The following is a 13,215-nucleotide window of genomic DNA, read 5'->3' as shown; positions in this document are numbered from 1 at the left end:
TAACATAAAGAACGGAACTGTACGAAGCAGCGTTTAGTGAAACTGATGAATGCAGCACGAACCGCCAAACACACAAACGCTTTGTAAACGCATCTTCCAGCGCAGATAAACGAAAAACAATTGCCCTAGGACATTATTGCATGCCAGTTCCGAGCAACTCCTGTGGGTCGAATGGCGTGAAAACACATACAGAGCAACGTTGGACATGACAAATAAATGTCAAGGTACCAAACCTTCACTCCAGATCGACATCGAGAAACGCGGCCTCTGGAAGACGCCGACGAGGTCAAGACGCAGTGGGTCAAGGTCTGACCATATCCTCTTCTATACTTACAAAGCCTGGCAGTTCGACGACAGAGCCATAGAGTGCCCGGCCGAATATTTGGAACGCCAGGATCTGGTAGCAGTGAGCATCGAAGAGCCATTTTTGCTGGTTCCGGGGCCCCGATGATACCAGCCCGGCTTGCCCCTACAGCTCTGCCAGGGCGTCAGCAGTTGACCTCCGACACATTCTCTGGAAACGTCCAAATCTTCAGCATCACCTCCCCCCCCCCCCTGACCCAGGCACAAGGCCTCAACCTGACCTCTCCTGAGGACTACTGCAAATGAACCAGAATGAACGCGCATGCCGGCGATCTTTTGGGTTTTATACGGGATGCACAAATATCGCACCTAATCTAAACAATCAAGCTCTGCTTGTTGCACTAATAAAAACAAGAAAAAAAAGAGAAAAAAAAACATTTCTCGGGAAATTTTGACGTCAGCGAAAAGAACTTTCAGAGGCCAGGACCCGAAACACACTTTCGGGTCCTCGCATCTCGCCTCGGCGTCTCGCGGCAGCGGCGAGACGCTGCGTTTCGGCGTCTCGCCGCAGCGGCCAGCTCTCTCCCCTCATCCGTTGTCCGCCGCTTTACCGTTTCACTAGACTACTTCCATAAATCCCTGCATGCAACACGGCGCGCGTTGCACTCTGGGAACTAGTTGGCCAGGGAGGAGAGTGGCACGGTTTCGGTTTCGATCGACACGTCGACAAGGGATCATACACAGAACGTCGACTATTAACGGCCGTTATCTCATGCTTTCTGGTCCCGAAAGCGTCATTTGTAGTCTCTGAACTAATCTAAATGGCCAGACCTTGAAGCTTTAGCACAAGTCCGAGACGTATAGGTTGAAAAGCTGAAATAAGCACATCCCAAACAAACACACACTTGAGTCTTTCTGTTAGCGGTTCGAGGTATGTGGACAAGCCAGTGATGGGAATCTCGACGCTGCAAAGGTCGAGGATCTCGCGTGTGTACGAATCAGCAAGCTGTAGCAACCAAGACGTATATATGCCTAGATCGAGCTCGCGCCTTTACATTAGTGTTGTTCATCAGAAAGTTTGTTTCGTGCGTTCATAGACGAAATATAACTTTTCGCAATTACTGTTTTCCTCAATACGCCAGGGTACGCGAGGTAAAACTCGGAGGCGCCATTGAAAAGCTCCATTTAGACACACTTCTCATCTCCTATCTGTACTGCCCCGCAGCAATGCACGAAGTGAAGTTTCCACCCTCTTGCATTCCACTAATATTCAACATCGCGTATGCGCCTAAAGTTATCTAGCAATCATATAGCCAGATTCGCACATACAAACCGTTTTAAGAAAGCAAAAGTTGAGCACTTGTATGAAGAACGTCGCACCGTTCCCCGGAAGTGCGCCGGACAGGCATGAACTCCTATGCGGTGCGCCAAACGAACGAAAATATTCAAAGCGCATTTGACAGTTGCTAATCGCCATAATATTTGTTATGTGTTTGCTTTCTTCCTCACTGAGTATGCCGAGATAATTTCAGACACACCGTTCAGGCCCAGATCTGTGACGTCAGGAAAAGCTCGTCTCAAAAGGCTTAGCGAGGAGTAGGAGACACTTGTTCGGGCCTCCGTTGTAGCTAGCCGATCTCAGCGTTTGCGAAAACCTAATCTTCTATCAGCATAAAATTTGAGTTTGACATATGTCATGACACGAGGAAGACATTATAGTAACTTTTGTGCAGTAGTGATGTCGAATTTATTGCGCTTCCTTAAAAGTTCATGCGCCAACGCTGGGCTCAACTTTGATGACCCTGTGAGGATGCTGCTTGCTTTTCGCCCATTTAAGCAACAAGAAGCGGACGTTTGGCAAAAATTACGTGTTGGGCTCAAGGTGACCAAATTTCAGTTGTAGTTCACTGGCACTAGACAGGATTATTAAAATTGAGCTCAAAGGTTCAATGTGGGGTGAGGTGACTAAGCCACGTCTTACTACGTCTGCATACGCACGCACAATATATCCGGTGTTTCGGGAACCAAGGAAAGTGCCCCGGTCTCCATAATGTATCACTCGAGAGTGAGTGTATTGTACATTTGTAAGAAGTCAGATAATCGAAAACCCAAGCAGCGCGTTCGGTCGCGGCGTGATAGCATGAGATGAAGCTGCTCAGTCGAAACCGAAACTGAGTGGCCAACTAGTTCCCAGAGTGCACTGCGTGTTATTTCGCCGCGATGGGGCGCGTCGGTTTTGGAGGAAGTCTATTCCGGCGGCCGCTTCTCGTGGCGATCTGCCAGGCTTTGTCAGTATAGAGGAGGCTATGGTTCTGAGCGGGCAGACGTAACGCAGGACGCTGTCCTTGTAGCTCCCAAGGCCTACCGGCGCGCCCCCTTTAGGTGTCGCAGACTCCGTAGGCGTCCAGAAACTGAGGAAAAGAAGGACACGAGAGCGGGCTGGAACGTTAGAACGGCGACCTCTTGTTGGAATGGGATGATTAATGGAGAGGCCTAAAGGTAGCTGCTTTTGTATCCACTGCACTCGTTGAACGCTTTAGAACGCCGTATGCCGGCATCCGGCATCTGGCTCTCTGATTCGAACGTGTTTGACCATACATAGCCTCCTTTATACTGACAAAGCCTGGCAGATCGCCACTAGAGGTGGCCGCCGGAATTGAAATGGTAAAGCGGCGGACAACGGATGAGAGGAGAGCCACGTGACTGGCGCCCCGCTGCGGCGAAACGCCGAATCACACTTCTCCCGAGCGAACAAGTGTGTTTCGGGTCCCACCCGGCTGCAAAAGCTGCGCGCTTACGTCCAGGTTCCTCGAGAAATGGCTCTTTGATTCTCTGTGCTACCAGATTCTCGCGCCCCAAATCTGAGACCGGGCACTCTTATCCACTTTATGGCTCTTTCGTCGAACTGCCAGGCTTTGTGAGTGTAGAGGAGGCTTTGGTCCGACGAGTGCAGTGAAGACAAAGGCAGCTAAGTTTAGATCTCTAAACATTATTCATTCGAGCCAGAGCTCGGCGTTCTGACGTTCCTGCGCGCTCTTGTCTCCTCCTCTCGCTCTCTTTCTCGGAGCATACGGTGCGAGTCGTGAGCATAACATTATCTCACCGCAGTCAATGAGATTTCAGCATTAGCCGGGAAGATCGCCTGAGAGCGAATCACGTGGCAATTTTTGTAAATCAAGAGCAGGCACTGATGGCGGCGTTCATCGTTTGAATATATAATCAGCCTGAAGAGCTACAATTGGTGGCGTATTAACGATACATGTGGACAGCGATCGGCCCAGGAGCCTAGGCCGAACTCCCCATCTAAGCAACCGCACACCCGCAAGTACGATGGATGATATATATTTTTAAGCTTCCGTAGACATGGTAAAAAAAAATATTGATGAATAATTTTGTTTAATATACACTGGATGTAGATAGTACTCTTTAAATATTCCTACAAATAATCACCACTCATATTTAGGCAATGCGGAGAGCAAGTTGGTCTGCTTCTTTTTCCGGGGTTGCGGTGACATCAAAAAGACTCCAAGCTCTGATTGGCTTTCATTGTAGGATAGTGGGCAGACCTCAAGGAATCTAGAATTGAGATCTACCGCCTATCGTTTCAATCAAAGCCAATCAGAGCTCAGCGTCTTTCTGACGTCACCGCAACTCCGGAAAAAGAAGCAGACCAACTTGCTCTCTGCATTATTACAACGTGGCACAGGCTATTAAATAACATTTTCGTGAACGTTCCCGCCATGCCCTCTCAGCCATGGATCCTTCCGGTAAACAGGGTAAAAAACAGGAAGAGTCATGAAACAGTTATATTTACATAGAATTGTTATATATACCCTATAGCTACGTCTGTGTATAATCACCGGACAGACTTAGGCAGTTTTTATGACATGGCGCTAAACCCGTCAATTCAATAGTTTTTTTTGTTTTGTTTTTTCTTAGATGGGGGAGGCATTTGCTAATGTTACGACTTCCAAGCATTGGAAGAGAAGAGGGGGTTTGATTTTGGGGATAAAAGGGCGTTACCGGCGAAGTGACTCGTACAACGTCTTGGGCAGACTGAACGTTTATTCAAGGGCTCTGCTTCTTTTTATCAGCTAGTGTGTTAGTGAGCAAAAGAAAGAACAGAACAACAGATAATAGCAGCGTCACTGTCTGTCACAGCAACCGGAGCCCTGAGGGCTTTCTGGACAAAAGATACGATGAGTTTATATTTTGAGGGCTCGTCACCATACGAACGGCTTCTAAATCGTCCTCCCGACGCGGTCACGAAGATTTACCAGCGTCGTCGTGACGGCAAAGTCGGAAGCACAGCCGCGACATTCCCGTCTTTGCGTGTCTATCGGATGCCCGCTGTTGGGTGCGACGTCTTCTACTTCTTTGGGATGCTTCCGGAGCCGGTCCTTTTGCAGCAACCCATTTGGCCGATGTATTCAGCGCCGCAGGACATGGGCATGGAAAGACCTGCTCAGTTTGGCACGTGTTGAGCCTTTTTAGTATGTTTCTTGGTGCAGCGGGGTGGAGGGAGCCCATCTCTGTTTACCGACTTGCACAGGTCTGCCAGCCTCGATTTGTACGTCAAAACTAGATCTGTGTCAAATCTGGAGGCTATGGAATGAAACCGGTGAGCCATCATGTGCATGTAAATAGCTCGAATCGACGTGTTTGTAAAAAGCAAGAAAGGAAAAACAGAACCTTGTACCTACCAAAATTTCGGGAAGGAAGGTGAGAAAAGGGACGGGGGGCGCTTCCCCCCCGCCCCTTTTCTCACCTTTTCTCACCCAAGGTTGCTACTTAGGTTTTCATTCAGTCATTTCATCACGAATTTAACAAGACGGCCAGTCGCCAGAGACGTTTTTATATGTCCGTCCTTTAGTGAACTTTTTTTTTTTTCATGGTTACCTCCCTACAAAATACTCGTCTGTCGCGAGGGGCGGTCTTGCTAACGCATGATGGAATGACTGAAACCCCGACAGGCAACCCGCTTTGGGAAGGGCATCCAAGTGTTCTTCCACGTCAACACTGCCTTAATTTGTGCAGTAATTGTGCGGACAATTAATAAAATTATGCGTACATTCAAAGATTTTCCGTCGTTCTTGTTTTTTCCTTGCGTTGTGAAACAAAACTTGACAAAAAAAACACAAAAAAACAGCCTTGGTACTACAGAACTCTCATGGGCTAGTGACCAAGCACAGTGAAATGAGAAATCACTTGCAGAGTTGTCCTTATCCGACACTGGCATGGACGGAAGCGGGTCTTCCAGGGAAATGCTCACTTTAAGGGTATACGAAACTGACAAACGCAGTTCATATCATGTTTCCGACAAGGTAGTGCGATTCCACTTGCGCAGAAAGGGGTGCCCAATGCTCAATAAAATTCATAGCAGCCTTAAAAAAAGTTTCGGGCTTCAAAACCAGAAACGACCAAAAACGCGTTTTTTTTTTTTTTTTCGGCAACGTCGTAAACGGCGAACAGACTGCGTAGTTTGTTTGCCGCTATGATTTTCACTAAATAAAAAATCCCGAAGGGACCCGAGTTCCTTCGGGAAAATATACCGATAATGCACCGCGCGGTTACGCCGACGGCGACGCCGACGCTGCTCAAGCCGGAAACGGGCGCCTAAGAGCTGCGCTCTAAAAATGAAAGCCGTTTACAACTCCTTGGTACGCCGAATTGGAGCGCAGCTCTTGAGGAGGAGGAGGGAAGGATACAGAGGGAAGGGTATATTCCTCCTCCCTCCTCCTCCCTCGTGAGCCTGCCAGCTATTCCTCCTCGCCTGATCCTCCTCCTCATCCTTCAACCTCCTCCCCTCGCCTCCTCCTCTCTCCTCTCCCTTCTCCTCCACCTCCCTCCTACGGCTGGGGGGTCACGTGACCTGGGGGGTCACGTGACCTGGGGAGGTCACGTAACCTGGGGGTCACGTGACCTTACGGTTACGCCCACGGCGACGGCGACGCCGACGCCACTCAAGCGGGAAACGGGCGCCTAAGAGCTGCGCTCTAAAACGAACGCGTGTTTTATAGGTCATTAACGTCAGGGATCCGTTCTAAGCGGTATTTGCGCAATGAACAAAAGTTCTTACATTGCCCCTTTAAAACCAAAATAGAAATATAAGCGCTCCCAGAAGAATGCAAGCTAGCAGGAAAATTAGAAGCCGCATCGCCATTGCATCGACAATGGCCACTGCGCTTGCGGCAGCACTGAAGCGCTGGCTTCCACGACGTGCTGTAACGTGGACTGCCATCGTTAAAAAAAAAGTGAAAGCTGTTTACAACTCTTTGTAACACCGAATTAGAGCGCAGCTCTTGAGGAGGAGGAGGGAAGGGTACTGGGGGGGTGAAGTGACCTGGGGGGGTCACGTGACCTTGGGGGGTCACGTGACGATGCCGATGATGTCACCAGTGACGTCACTGATGACGTCATCAGTGACGATGACGATGCGGACTCCGATGACGTCATCAGCGATGATGACGATGACGATACGGATGTCGGTGACGTCATCAGTGACGTCACTGATGACGTCATCTGTGATGATGACGATGCGGATGCCCCCCGAAGTCACGTGACACCCCCAGGTCACGTGACCACCCCCAGGGTCACGTGACCTTCCCGATGACGTCATCAGTGACGATGACGTCATCGGGAGGTCACGTGACCTCGGTGGGGGTCACGTGACCCTGGGGGTGGTCACGTGACCTGGGGGTGTCACGTGACTTCGGGGGGTTCACGTGACCTCAGGGGGTCACGTGACTTCAGGGGGGTGTCACGTGACTTTGGGTGTCAGGTGACCTTGGGGGTCACGTGACCTTGGGGTGACCTTGGGATGACCTTGGTTACGCCGACGCCGACGCCGACGCCAACGGCGACGCCAACGGCGACGCCAACGGCGACGCCGACGGCGACGCCGACGCCGCTCAAGCCGGGAACGGGCCCCTATGAGCTGCGCTCTAAAAGTCAGCTCCAAACCTTAAAAACCCCCTCCTACAATATTTGATGCTACAATTCTGTGTGGATACCTCCCCCTGCGTTCCGAAATAGTAAGTGCGTCCCGAACGATGACCATCGGGGATGCATAGACGCCGCCATCTTATTTACGCCTTTGTGGTAGTAAATATATAGTAAAAAAATTTGTAACGGTCAAAAAGGTAGTAACTGCTGCATTTAAAACGTTTTACTACCTATTGCACGTTGGTGGTACTAAATAGTTAAAGGTATTAATCGTAAAAAAGTAGGAACTGCTGCTGTTACTAGCTTTTTAGAGCGCAGATCTTAGGGGCCCGTTTCCGGCTTGAGCGGCGTCGCCGTCGGCGTAACCGCGACGTCACATGACCCCCCCGAGCTCACGTGACCCACCCAGGTCACGTGACACCCCTAGGTCACGTGACCCCCTTGAGGTCACGTGACCCCCAGAAGTCACGTGACTTCAGGGGGTCACGTGACCCACCCAGGTCACGTGACACCCCGACGTCACGTGACCCTATGAGGTTATGTGACCCCCAGAAGTCACGTGACACCCTAAGGTCACGTGACCCCTGGTCACCTTCTGGGGTCACGTGACCTCAAGGGGGTCACGCGGGCCCCTGAGGTCACGTGACCCCCTGAAGTCACGTGACCCCCTTGAGGTCACGTGACCTCAAGGAGTCACCTATCAGGCTATCCCTCAGTACGCTTCCATCTTCCTCCTCAAGAGCTGCGCTCTAACCGGCGTTACAGGGAATGGTAAACGGCTTTCATTTTTTTCTAGCTATTTTTCTAGCAACTAAAGGTTGCGTAATCTTCAAGTGCGCGTCAGATATCTCAATTTGACTGTCCTCGATTCTCGTCTTCAGGAAAAGATCCTCCTGCAAACGATTCCGAGGCGTGACCACAATGAATCAATAAACGTTCCTCCCATCCAATGCAAATGAGTGCTAAGTTACAAGCACATGGTAGGGCAGTGCCTGCTAACACTAAGTGACTTTTAGGCTTCCTACGTGTAAAATGTTTTAACACGAAAAAAAAAATATTTTTATTTCGTTTACAGTGGGGAACACGAGTTTGCCACATGGCTGTAGACCAATATCCGGAAACAGCTTCAAAAACCATGGTCAAACTGCGACGGAGCGTCCGCCTAGTCTAACACATGCCCTTGGGAGGATTTGCAAAATTCGTCTTCATAAATCGGAACAAAATATAACATGCATTGGAGACGTAAGTGTCAATGCATACTTAGCTCATGGGCACTGTATCACTGCCGGTTCGCTGCGCATGTCGCTTCATGGAAAGATGCATAGAAGTCAGTGCTGGGCAGAGATACTCCAGAAAGCATTTGGGAATCCAAATACTGAGATAGATGTGTTTTAAGGCCCCAACTACAGAGACTGAGATACATTTGCCTTTTATGACACGGGATATCCCTCAGAATCTAGTGCAAAAACGGCGAAAAAGTATCCCGGAACACAGATACAGATATTTCTAGAAAATGTAGTTCCTGGCGAATGCAAATGGTAAAGTATGCTTCTTCTCCTCTTTTTGTGCCATTGTATGCACTACCCCTTACCTTGAACTCGTTATTTATCTTTAGCGCGCTAAAATCACATGTCACCCCCGTTGAACAACATAGTTACAGAAGGTTATGGACTGCGTACCATGCTTGACAAAAGGCGTCTGCTCGAAATGAACCCTGTTTTGCCGTAAGGCGTATCTCAAAATGTCGCCTTACATCTTTCTAAGTCACCCATAGCGTGGATGACTCAGGTTGGACAACAGAACCTTACTTTTTCTCCACTCAACTCCTTTACAGCGTTCGCTCTGCTAAATTGGAAAGAGTTGAGGGCTTTGTGAGAGGAGCTGATTTTGTTTTTCTTAAAAGTAACCTTCTTCAAACCACAGTGTTTTTAATGTTGGTGACGGAGATGAACCATGTTATAAGACGGGTTCGTACTATATATTCCAAATCAACTTGCACCAAACAGATATTATTTTATCTTTTAAATGTATCTTAAAATGTTTAACAAATGTAACCATCACGGCTTTCGTCTTCGTCTCGTCTGCTTTTTTGTGTCGTCGGTGTTCGTCAGAACTTGACGGACACACGCGATTCGCCAATGTTGTGCCTGCTGCCTGTCCATTTATTCTGACGCGGCTGGCGGCCTCGCCATCCTTGGAACCGTCGTCACCACGGCAATGGAGACACTGCAGTCGACTGGCCGCGAACAGAGCGTGTGATGGGCTGTCCGGACCATTATGATGAGCAAGATCTAGACCTCCGTGAAGGGCAGACGCGGACATTAGCGGATAGAAGCTTTCCCCCCAGGCAAAAAACACGGACGGAACCGGACCGACGCACGCCACATGGCGGAGTTGTCTGGCTTCAGGCTTTCCGAATTCTTCAGCCCTTAAAGCGGTAGTGCAACGATATTAATGTTGAATGAATTGGCAGATCGTATTTTTTATATTGTTTATCCCAGCACAAGTGACCAAAAACGAGTAAACTTACCATGAAAAACTGCTATTCCGCTGCGTAATCGCAGAGAAAAAAAAAAGATTATTTGCCCATAAGCCGGCGCGTGCGGCGGTTACGGGAACCACGGTGAGAGCGTTTCTGGGTGATACGCAGAAGTCAAGAAAAACCTGTCCCCCTCTTTTGCTACTTCCGCCGTCAGCCCCGTGGCGAACCGTCTTTTGTGTCGATTGCTCGCCACGACCTTCGACGATGCTTTAAATGTCGACAATCGCGTAGTGGAGTTTCTAAAGAGAGAACCAAAGGGGAACCACTTAATTCCCCAGATTGCGTCCCTCGAAAGGCGACGTGGAGAGTTAAGAGGCACTTTGACCTTCGGTTTGCTTAATTTTTTTAGAATAAAAACTTGCGCTCACAAGAAAATATGGCTTTCTGTTCTTCGTTCCATAGGTGACACATTAATTTCCGCAGTCCATTGGCAGAATTCCGGAAATCGTTGCACGGCCCCTTTAAACTGCGCTCAAATTTATTTATTCTAAATTAGTGCTTCAAAATGGCGATTACTGCTTAATCGCATACAATTTGTCGGGTGCTGGCGTTTGGTTCACCACGCAATATGTTTTGCATCCATAAGCTGATCAAGCTTGTAACAATCTCTGTTGAAATGACATTTAAGATTAATATATTCACTTTGGTTATCATGCTGAACGTAATTTAAGATTTACTAGGCAAACACGCGCACAGCTCCAGGATGCTCTCACATGCGAAGTGCGTTTGCCCTTTAACGATGTATTATATTGATGTTGCGGCACCGGACGCATTGGTGTAAGGGCAGTTTTGAGCATGGAGTCGGTGCTCCATCCACTTCAACGTGGCACTACGAATTCCAGCCGGTTCGTGCTCAGAGCAGGATGCGCGAAAGCTGTTCAGCAATCTTCTATCACAAGGCTTTTATTGATGCGATTTCATGATCTAAGAGACGCGCTGCGCGTCCCACTGGCTCGCAGCCAGCTTCTATCACCAGTATAAAAGATCTTGCCATCACCTGGCCATCACCTGGCCATCGCCGATGTTTTGCGCCATCAGGATCAATTACACTCACTGCGGCCGCTGTGAGGACTTTGGTTTGCCCTGAAGAAAAAGGGTCACGCGGCGTTGGTTTCCAGCGAAGTAGAATCCAGAATAGAGTGGCCGTGCTTAGCAGCTCTAAAGTTCTTTGGCGTTTGTATTTTCCCACAAAGTGATATACGAAATACATTTTCCTGGTTATAAGCATGCGCTCATTAACTCACTGCGACCGTCAACTAATTTAATTTTACGTTGTTCCAAACTTTCCTTCATAGGCAGGGGTAGGAGTACCAAACTGCGGAATGTGCTGTGCTTGTAGACTTAACGATGGAAATATTCAGTATAATGGAACAAGTCTTCCAGAAAATTTTCCCTGCGGCCCTCACAAGGTAAACAACTATTTTTTTTTTCTACTTTGTTTTACGTTTTGTTTATGGTTTTTGTTGTGAACAATAATTAAACTTGGAAGCATACATTTTAAATCCGTGACAGTTATTGGTGAATAATTTTTACGTTCATTGGCTGTTTTAAAAATGTGCCTAACTTTAATTTCAAGGCAGTTATGCATGATTAATGTGACCGTTCATTTGCTCTATTAAAAATGTGCCTACGCCATCTTCAAGTCGTTTTAGTAATTTTTCAAGAATATGTTGATACATAATGAATATTTCAATCAGCATCTTCAGAAAAGGGGATTGTAGACCGACGAGCCTGTTGGGTGAGTTGAGGAACACCAAATAAATTAAACGCAGCTGGCACCTGTGTCTTATTCTTTCGGTGTTCCTTAGAATAAGGAACTACATCTACGTTTAAATATTCTATAATCTCTAGATAACAAACGAATAACAAAATCTAAAAGTCACTAACTTAAAGCGAAATTCTTCAATTTATCTTAATAAAAAAAACTAATAAAACTGCTGCTCAGAAATACCTTTTAAAAAGTGCTTTTAAAGTTTGTTGATATCGTTGACGAACCCAGCGCCGCATCATAAAATTGTTTTCACATATTTGATGTAAGTTTTATTCTATTAAAATGTTTCTCAAAAAGAGCCTTACACATTTTAATGAATAACATTTTGATAGTTTTCACCAATGAGGAATATATAGTATACACTAAAGTTCATCTGACATTCGAGTCACAGTTTAACCGAAATGAGCAGAACGAGGCGCAAGTGTATAAAGTGGAGTAATTCTGGTTGTTTTAAGATAGCCGCAACCCATGAAGGGAATTACATCATCTACACCGATTGCAGACAGATAAAAAAGTGACTAAATTAAATGAGCTTACCATATATGAGGCACATGTGTTTTATTTTAATTGAAATTCAATATTATTGTGTGAATCAATAAATAAAATATTCCGACAGTAATAGTTTAACAAAGATTCGAGAATAATATTTAGATAATTTTCTATGGGTTACTAATTGGTAAATTATTGCACAATAGATTATGATCTGACTATCATTCTGCGTTTGCCATATTAAAAGTTTTATTTTAATTAATTGGGCACTATACACGAAAGCGTTTTATGAAAATATTTGTATAACGATTCCCAGTAGACTTTCCGTTTTGTCTAATAAAGCAGCTTTTTATAGTTTTGTGCGTGTCCAAAAGCAGCCACTCTTGGTTTTACACCTATGTTTTAGTCACCTAGACATGTATAGAACTTCTATTTAATGAAAACGTACTTTTAATTTAAAAGTGATCAGTATTTAGAAGGTAGCCCTTCCACTTGACAATAGTATGAAGGCTCCAAGGTGTGTACTTTACGTTCTTTGGACAATTTTACCGTGAGCTTATATATTTTAACGCATTAGTATTACAGTCCTACAAACCTGACGCAAAAACAAAATGTTAAGGAGTTATACGATCAGAGTGAAGCCCGAAATTAGAACATTTTTAAAATGTTTTCGCGTGACGGACACGCTTATTGAAAACATTTTGTATGTATTTGTTAGTTATTGTCACAGGGCCAGAGGAAACTGTTGAAGAATGCTAATCCACAAATATAAGCAATATATTCACTAAATTCATATGATTCAAGCAAATCTTGCTTATGCGTACAAAGAATAATGGATTGTGTTTTTCTTCCAGAAATGCAATCTGAAGGGAGAGTGCGCCATCAGCAATGAACCATGAAAGCAACAAGCTAAAGGTTGAATGCTTCAACAGTAGAGCCGACTATAATTAGCATTGAAGACTCTGGTCATTTATGGGCACTGACAACTTAAGGAACGCGCCGCATGGCTTTTATATCCATCCTTTTTGCTTTGTGACTTATTTGGAACCCTTATCTGCCGATGCCTGGATCGCACTGGCTGCTGACCGGTAACCTTGGGTTCAGGACACACCACGCAGCTCGCCTCTTAAGCTGTCAGTCTATAGTAAATGCTTCACACTGGCGA

The 13,215-nt window shown here is 46.6% G+C and overlaps 1 pseudogene; it reads left to right on the top strand.

The window, feature by feature from the left end:
- The first annotated feature begins 8,203 nt into the window (after positions 1-8,203).
- On the top strand, positions 8,204-13,001 carry LOC120844275 (annotated as a pseudogene).
- Positions 13,002-13,215: the final 214 nt, after the last annotated feature.

Source organism: Ixodes scapularis, unplaced genomic scaffold, assembly GCF_016920785.2.
Source record: "Ixodes scapularis isolate PalLabHiFi unplaced genomic scaffold, ASM1692078v2 PGA_scaffold4__175_contigs__length_147842914, whole genome shotgun sequence".
NCBI classification, from domain to species: Eukaryota; Metazoa; Arthropoda; class Arachnida; order Ixodida; family Ixodidae; genus Ixodes; species Ixodes scapularis.
The sequence above is the reverse complement of the archived record's forward strand: the minus strand, read 5'-3'. Positions and strand labels throughout refer to the sequence as shown.